General features: G+C 43.7%; 1 long non-coding RNA gene across 1 annotated transcript; it reads right to left on the bottom strand.

The window, feature by feature from the left end:
* Positions 1 to 639: 639 nt before the first annotated feature.
* LOC103098925 (uncharacterized) lies at positions 640 to 7243 on the bottom strand. Its single transcript, XR_461142.3, has 2 exons — positions 5482 to 7243; positions 640 to 730 (listed from the first exon to the last, which is right to left on the bottom strand). It is a non-coding gene; the product is annotated as an uncharacterized LOC103098925 (long non-coding RNA).
* Between the last annotated feature and the right edge of the window lie 1615 nt (positions 7244 to 8858).

Genomic DNA, 8858 nt, shown 5'->3' with positions numbered 1-8858 from the left:
GAAAAGCCCTTCCAGCTTTCATATCCTGTGTTCCAAGCACTTTCCCAGGTCTAACATCCCAAGATTCTAACTGAAAAAAGAAAACGAATAATAGAATCACTGGGATGTGTCACTTCTTTTCCCTCACTCGTGGGCTTATATCAGCTGGTTTGGTCAATGCCTGCCCTCTGTTAGTGCTTTCCTATTTGCTTTGTACATATCTTCATACTGACTCCCTGCTTAGACTGTGAGCTCCTTGAGGGCAAGGAGTGTCTTTTGCCTGTTTTTGTATCCCTGAGGCTTAGCAGCTGGCCTGACACATACAGAGTAACTGGTGCTTGATAGATATTTGTTGGTTGAATCCAGAGCCAATTCAGTGAGAGGAAGTCATTCACACAAGTTGTCTGAGAAGCCTGACACCTCTGGCTACGTGTGCGCGCCTTGGGGCACAGGGGTCTTCAGCGGACCCAGAAGTGCTGTGGAGTCCCACCTTCCCACTAGATCCCCAGGTGCCTAAGCCGCCTGCCCCATTGCACCAGCCCAGGCCAATCTGCTCCTTTCTCCATTAGCCTGCTGGAGGATTTGCTGAGAAGTGACTGGGCATGTTTCTCCGGTGTTCTGTCAGTGTTATTCTTCTATATGCCAAAAAAGCTCCGCATCTTTGTGAAATGCTGTTTATTTGTGTTTGTCGGCTGACGGGAAGGGAGCCTGACTGCATACAAGTTGTTTTAAGGCCTGGTATTCTTTGGCCCTGTGGACAACGAGACAGCACAAGCAAGAGCAATTAAAGAATAATAGTGAATATGATCATATAGAAATATGTTATCTATTAAATTACATATAAACAGAATTCTATGTTACATTAACATGTAAAGTAAATGATGATTCAAATAATAAATGCAGATAAAATAAAATCCAACTCCTCTAAGGCCTCAACCCCCAACTTCTCCATTCCTGACAGTCATCCAATAAATGGGAGACAGAAGGGAAAGGCTGAAGCCTGCACACACACATACACAAAAATTTAAGTTCATAGCAGAGCCGGATTAGGCAAGTTTTACCCTAAAAGACGTTTAAAGCTAAAGTTTGAAAGGCGCTCGAAAGCCTAGGAGATAGAACACCCTGGAGAGAGAAAACAATCAACAAATGTTAGCTGAAAATCAGGACAGGTGGTGTGAAACAAATGATGAGAGTAAAATCAAAAGAGCTGAATTCAAATCTTGACTCTATTATGCAAGGGTCAGCAAATCACTTCTCTCTTTACCTCAGTTTCCTCACTTGTGAAATCAAGGGGTTGGACTAAAAATAATTTCATTTGTTTTCTTTTTTCTGCCATAATTAGCATGGAGGGCCCAGCACATAGTGGGTACTTTATACATTCTAGTGGATTCATTAATAGATTGATTAAATGATCTCTGAGGTGCCTGTCAGCTATCTATCCTATGAATGGAGTCCTTTATCTCTTAGTATTTTCACAACCAAAGACCAACCTAAAAGGCAAAAGGTATTTCTTGTAAATGAGGTCCAGCATTTTCCTATCTTCCCAGACCACTTGGGCTTTCAGTTATCCCTTGAAGGCTGTAATTAGAGCATCAGAGGGCAGAGTGTGTCTGCGTTTGAAACCTAAAACCCGTGCTTTCAGCCCCTGCTTTTTAAAGCTCCACTGTCCCTAGGTTATCTACTGGGGGACTCTTCCCTGCCGAGAAAGCATCAAATCCATATGGCCACATCCTTCCTCTCCAGGTCCCAACAGCACTTTGTTCTTCAAGGTTCCCAGGGACTAATGAGTCTGACAGCCTCAAAACAACAAAACACATGGGAGTTGCAAATTATCTGGACTGGGAAACAAGAAAGAACCCAGCAGTCTACAATATTATGGAGCTAGAGAATTCCCAATGTTTGACAAATTATGTGACCTTAGGAAAGTCACTTTCCCTCCTTAGATTTCCATTTCCTCATCTACAAAAGGAGAGGCTGAACTCAACAATCCCTATCATGCTTTCTAGCTCTAATGTTTTGTCTTTAGTCAAATACTCTAAAATGCCTTTGGCTCCAACATTCAACTGTCTTTTATTGTTACACATTTCATTGCTTGTCTTCTATGTGATGGTGGGTTCTGTCCATCTCTTCTACTAGAACTAGCCCAGAAATAATCCTTTGGAGGGTTCCTCTCGGGTCATCCCCACCCCTTAGAGTGGCAGTGGCCTGGGGACACCCACAATGTCCAGGGACAAGAGCCTAGCCTGCTAGCAGAAAGGTGGTCTATGCTCTGGAATGGGTGAGGGGGTCTTGGCTATATTGAAGGCAGTAGTTCCTTCTCAGATGAGCAATAGCATGCCATTTGCTTCTCTCTCTGCATCCTTTTTGCATAGAATTAGTTTGGCTTTAAAAAAAAAAATCTGATTATCTAGAGGACTGGAGCCACGATGGTAAAGAAGATACAGGGATCCAGAGGACAAAATAGAAATTGAAAGAATCCACTGATCATCTCCTGGAAGGGATCCCAGAAGGATAACTCCCAGAAATATTATAGCCAAATTACCAAACTCCCAGATCACAGAGAAAATATTGCAAGCAGCCAAAAAGAAACAATTCAAATATTGTGGAACAATCAGGATAACACAGGACTTAGTAGTTTCTACATTAAAGAATTGGAAGGCCTGGAACATGATATTCAGAGGGCAAAGGAGCTAGGACTTCAACCAAGAATCACTTACCCAGCAAAACTGAGCACAATCCTTCAGGAGAAAAAAATGGATATTCAATGAAATAGAGGACTTTCAAACACTCCTGATGAAAAGTCCAGAGCTGAATGGAAAATTTGACTCTCAAATACAAAACTCAAGAGAATCATAAAAAGGTTAACAGCAAAGAGATATCAAAAGACATTCAATAAGGTTAAACCATATACATCCCAAATGAGGAGATAATTCTTGTAACTCCAAAGAACTTCATCATTATTAGGGCATTTAGAAGGAGTTATACAGAAGGCAAGGGTATGAGGTGAATATGATAGGATGATAGAAAATTTTAAATTAAATTAAGGCATAGAAAGAGAAAGGTATTGAAAGGAGGGGGAAGGAAAATTAGAATGGGACAAATTATTGCACTTAAAAGAGGCATCTAAGAGTGTTCAGGGGAGCAGGGGGAGATGAGGGAAGTTGGGAGGCGAGCATGTGAATTTTACTCTCATCAGAATTAACTCAATGAGGGAAGAGCATAAACATTCAATTGGTCATAGAAAGCTATCTTACTCTATAGGAAAATAGGAGGGGAAGGGGATAGGAGAAGGGAGATGGAGCTGATAGAAAAGAAGGCAAATTGGGGGAGGTGGAGGTCAGAAACTAAACAGATAAATAGGATAGAAAGTAATACACAGAAATCATAATGGTGCAAAATGTTTTTACAAATCTCTAATAAAGACCACATTTCTCAAATGCATAGAGAAATGAGTTGAATAGATATAAGAATTCACGTCATTCCCCAATTGATTAAAGGTCAAAGTATATGAACAGGCAGTTCTTAGACAAAGTAATTTAAGCTTTCTATAGTCATGCAAAAAAAAAAAATGCTCTGAATCACTATTATTTGGAGAAATGCAAATTAAAAACACCTGAGGTACCAGCCCCACCCCTATCATATTGGCCATTATGACAGAAAAAGAAAAAGACAAAACTTGGAGTAGATATGGAAAAGTTGGGATGTGAATGCATTGTTGGGGGAGTTTTGAACTGATTCAATCATTGAGAAGAACAGTTTAGACCTATGCCCAAAGGATGATAAAACAGTATATATAACCTTTGACCTAGCAATACCATTGCTAGATTTGTATACCAAAGAGATTTTTTTTAAAAGGACCAAAAAATACAAAAATATTTAAAGCAGCTATGGGTGGGGTGGGGAGGGGGGGATTTGGAAATTGAGGGGCTACCCACCAATGGGGGAATGGCTGAGTGAATGGAATACTATTGTGCCATAAGAAATGACTTAACAGAAGGAGTTCAGAAAAGCCTGGAAAGACTTCTATAAACTGAAGCAGAGTGAAATAAGCAGTATCAGGAGAACATTGTAATTTACAATGAACAGCAGCGAATTGCAGCTATTCTCAGCAATACAATGATCCAAAACTATCCCAAAGGACTCAATAAAAATGCCATCTACATCCAGAGAAAACAAACTGAATCTGAATCCAGACTAAAGCAATTTTTTTCACTTTCTTAATTTTTTTTTCTCTTTGAGTTTCCTTCCACAAGGGGATTAATAGAGAAAAATGTTTTGCATGTTTGCACATGTAAAATCTATATGACTGTGACCCTGGGCAAGTCACTTGACCCCCATTGCCTAGCCTTTACTACTCTTCTGCCTTGGAGCCAATACACAGTATTGACTCCAAGATGGAAGGTAAGGGTTTAAAAAAAATTAAATTAAAATTAAAAAATAAAATCAAATCAAATCTATATGAAGGTTGAGGATTGGGGGAAAGGAAGGAGGGAGAGAATTCAAGGTTCAACATTCTTTAAAAAATATTGGAAACCATTTTTTACATGTAATTGGGGAAGGAAATTAAATTAAATTTTAAAAAATCAACCTGGAACCCTTAGAACCACAATATAGGTCCTGGTTGACCCATTTTCCCCAACTCTAACCCAAGGCTGATGCAAGTTAGATTCAACCTGTTCAGGGAATAGAGGAAGGATAGATGGATTTCCCAATTCCATTAGTCTCATTCTCAGAATGATGAAAGATCAGAAAATAGATGGTGACTGTAGAACTTCCGACCCAAAGAGGTCGGGGCTGATCATAGTAAGGTCTAAAAAGGGAGCCTAAAAGTTCAGAAGAAATCTAAAACATTAGGCTGGCTGATCAAAGTTGCCTGGGTTTTTTATTGTCTCACCAGCCAAGTCCCAAGTAGAGAGGGGACCAATGAGGGCTTTTCCTCGTGCATCCTCCCCACCTCAATCCTCCCCCCCCTCCCCCCCCCCCCCCCCCCCCCCCCCCCGGCTTTCCCACAATGGACATTGGACTCCCGGAATGAGGATTTCAAATGCTTCCTCTCCCCGAGCCCCTAGAGTAAAACTTCGGGTACTGAGTTCCAGGGCTTGGCATTCTCAGGTTAAGAAAGATGAGCTCTCGCAGGGGCTCTTTAAAAACTCAGCTAGACTTTAGGGTTCGATTTCGCACCATTCTGCCTCGCTTAAATGCACAAGGCAAGGCGTTCGCTGTCTATGGTTCTCTTGGATAACGAAGGAGCGGCTAAAATAGCGGGGAGGGGCGGGGAGGGGGTGGGGTGGGAGGAAGGGCGTAGAACTGTAGTTAGAGGGCTTGAAAAGAGTCAGACATTGGCTAGACGCGTTGGAGTTCCAGCTCGACGGCTCTCAGGCCCCGCAGGGCATCCATTGGCCTCCGGAGTGGGTCCCAGCCTGGCGTCAGTACTCTGTGGTACGTTCGCCGAATGGGAACAACTCCCGGGTCCAGTGGCTGCCGCACCCCGAGGGGGCTCACCTGAGCATGCTGGGGCAGAGCTGTTGGCTGCCAAGTTCCTCATTTAACAGGTGACACAGGGATACAGCAAGGACGGATCCACTGGCTCCATGCAGCAGGGACAGGACAGGGAATAGGAGAGCCAGTCATCGATGCAGTTGACGTGGTACGCGTGGAGGCACGGCAAGCAGCTTATGGCATCCCCATACACGAAATCCATCATGCAGATGACACAGCCCGAGTTGCGGCGGCAGCGCCGGCGGCGGCGGCGGCAGTTCCCCCGGGAAGGTACTCTCCCCGACGTCGTGGAGCAGTTAGTCCGCTGTCCCTGGCCGCTGCTAGGATAACTAGTTCCCATTCCACGGTTTCCGTTCAAGCCTCGGGAGCCCAGGCTGGCCCGGGTCCCGCCATTACTTCTGTACTTCTTGGGCTCCCCCAACATACTACATTCTAGGACCTAATAATCCTTGTTTTATGCCCTCACAGTCTCTGTTCTGTGTTCAAAAGTCTCTATTCCGAGATCACCTCCAGCCTTCGTGGGATATTTATGTTCTCACATTCTCCTCTTCGAGCTCCCTCGTTAGCTCGGCTCTTCTGGGATGCTGAGAAACTAACCTGCAGGTTTTGAAATGGTCCCCGAATGATGCGTGAGGCGGTACTCCGCAGTGCTCGTCCTCCTCCGAGTAGCCGTCCTTGCGGACGGTCTACAACTGAATGGGGAGCTACAGCGCCACAGTGGATAGGAGTCTCATCTTCCTGAGTTCAAATCTGACCTCAGACAGGAGCTATGTAACCCCTGGGCAAGTCACTTCCCCCTGCTGGCCGTGCTTTCCTCATCTGTAAAATGGACTGGAGAAGGGAATGGCAAACCACTCGAGTATCTTTGCCAAGAGAACCCCCAAATGGCGTCATGAAGAATTGGACACGCCTGAATAATGACTGAGCGGCCTCAGAAGGGGCCACAGTCACCTCCCGATCAAAACTCGAATCCAGGACAGTTCAGGACCCGGAGATGAGCTTTTTCTACATGGGATTTTAGAATAGGAGTGGACCTCAAGGGCCACCTAACCCCGAATCTCTTTTTAAAATTCAACTCAAGTCAATTCAGCAGGCATTTATCAATCACTGGCTGCCAGAGAGACACTGCACTCGGAATATGTTCTGTGTGGGTCAGAGCTCTTTTAAAATGTTCAATTCGGGATTATCTCGATTTGTACAGGTTTCTCATCATCCAAGCTGAACTGTAAGTCTTTTGAGCATGAAGCCCACAGGGTTTTCATTGGCAGAGTCAATACAACTGGGTGTCAGGTCAGGAAGACCTGGGTACAAATGACACTTGTGTTACTTACCTGCTGTCTGACCTTGGGCAGAGTCATTTAACCTCTATGGGCCTCAGTTTATCTATAAAATGGGGCTAGATGACCACTGAAGTTCCTTCCAGCTCTAGCTGTTTGATTTTATGACCCTATATTCTCCATATCCACACTGGACCTTGCATAATATTAGTGCTTCTAGGTTCTTAATCCTTATGAAACTGGGGTAGTCAGTTGAACTAAATGGGACAGTAATAGAAAAAGGAGTGAGGAAAAGGAAGGAAGGAAGGAAGGAAGGAAGGAAGGAAGGAAGGAAGGAAGGAAGGAAGGAAGGAAGGAAGGAAGGAAGGAAGGAAGGAAGGAAGGAAGGAAGGAAGGAAGGAAGGAAGAAAAGAAGGAAGAAAAGAAAGAAGGAAGGAAGGAAGGAAGAAAAGAAAGGAAGAAAAGAAGGAAGGAGGGAGGGAGGGAGGGAGGGAAGGAAGAAAAGGAAGGATGGATGGATGGATGGATGGATGGATGGATGGATGGATGGATGGTAGGAGGGAGAAAAAAACAGACTTTGGTTTCTTTTATGTTTGGCCAAGACAGGAAGACTATGTATAATAAATCACAGTAGGTTGGTGATCAGTAATACTGTCATAAATTTAGGATTTTAGGTTCATACATATTGAGCAGTGAAGGACTTTAAAGGGCATCTAAGTGTCCTCACTTTATATTTGAAGAAATGAGTCACAATGCACTTCTGTGAATTTTTCATGGTGTCACAGCTAACAAAGCTGGGATGTTACCCCAGCTTCACTGTCTTCTGTTCCAGCAGGTCTGAATGTACTCTGAATGTTTTAAAGCAGTTTTGGGTTTCTACAAAGTCTGGATCCTTTTATGCAATATTTGTTTTTCTCCTTTTTGTACCTGATTTGACACTTTATCAGTCCTTATAGGCACTCATCTGCTTTACTGTTATTTGACCCTCACAACAAACGGAGAGATCAGTAGAGCAGGTGCTTTTATCCCTCATTTATAAAGTAAAGAGGAATCTGAGGCTAAGACCTTGCTGAATATGATTTCCCACCTTGAACCTCAGTTTGTTCAGGCCTAAAATGATGGAGGAGAAGGGATTCAGTAACTTTTAAGACTCCTTTTAGCTGGACATCATATTAAGAAAGCAAAAGTTTCAGGGGCTTAGAATCACAGAATCAGAGAATGTTAGAGGTGGGAATGACCTTAGAGAGCATTTCATTCAGCCCTCTCCTTTCACCAAGGAGGAGAGTGATGTTCAGAGGAGAAGAGTAGCTCCCCCAAGGTCACAGCCAGCTGGTGGCAGAGCACATTAGGGCTTTGAAATCAATGATCCATGTCAACAAGTCTTCATCCTCCTTCTTTCTACTTCAAATAATCAAGGAGAGTAGGGTGGGGAGAACCAATATTTTTCATGCCTGTAAAAGTGACAGGCTCAGCATTTTGCCTTGAATCCAATAACCTCTCTCCCCCAATACACACCACACACACACACACACACACACACACACACACTCCCTCCCTCCCTCCCTCCCACAGAGCTGCCAACATATTTCCAGACTGGACTCTGATGATCTTCTTTCATCTCCCCCCATGGTCAGTCTCAGCCCCATCTCCTGCTGGTCTGACATTGCTGGGCCTCCTGGAGGAAAGGACCATCTTGTCCTGACTTGTGTTGGAGACCAATGGATGCATCAGTGACAGAGACAGATGTCAATGGGGTGAAACCAAAGAAACAAATTTCTCCTGGTGGCCTAAGCCAGATGTGGGTGTGTATATACCTCTCCAGAGAAAGAAGAGAAGATATTCCAGTGTGAAGCCCTCATATCCAAAGCCTAGCCACTTCTTCCTAAAGATTGTCCCTTTTGGAAATCTCTCACTCCCTCATCTTCATGATAGGGAACAACTCTCACTCTCAGTGTCCCATTTACTGGTTACAAAATAGGAGGTTCACAGGACCTTGGAGTATAAAGTGAGCTCAAAAGTTTTTACCTTTTTTTGATATCTTGAACCCATTGAACTTCCTAGAAAAATTTATAGACCATGTCTCCAAATTTTTTTAATGGATAA

The sequence above is a fragment of the Monodelphis domestica genome, chromosome 2 (assembly GCF_027887165.1).
Source record: "Monodelphis domestica isolate mMonDom1 chromosome 2, mMonDom1.pri, whole genome shotgun sequence".
In the NCBI taxonomy this organism is placed as follows: Eukaryota; Metazoa; Chordata; class Mammalia; order Didelphimorphia; family Didelphidae; genus Monodelphis; species Monodelphis domestica.
This window is presented reverse-complemented; position numbering and strand designations above follow the sequence as displayed.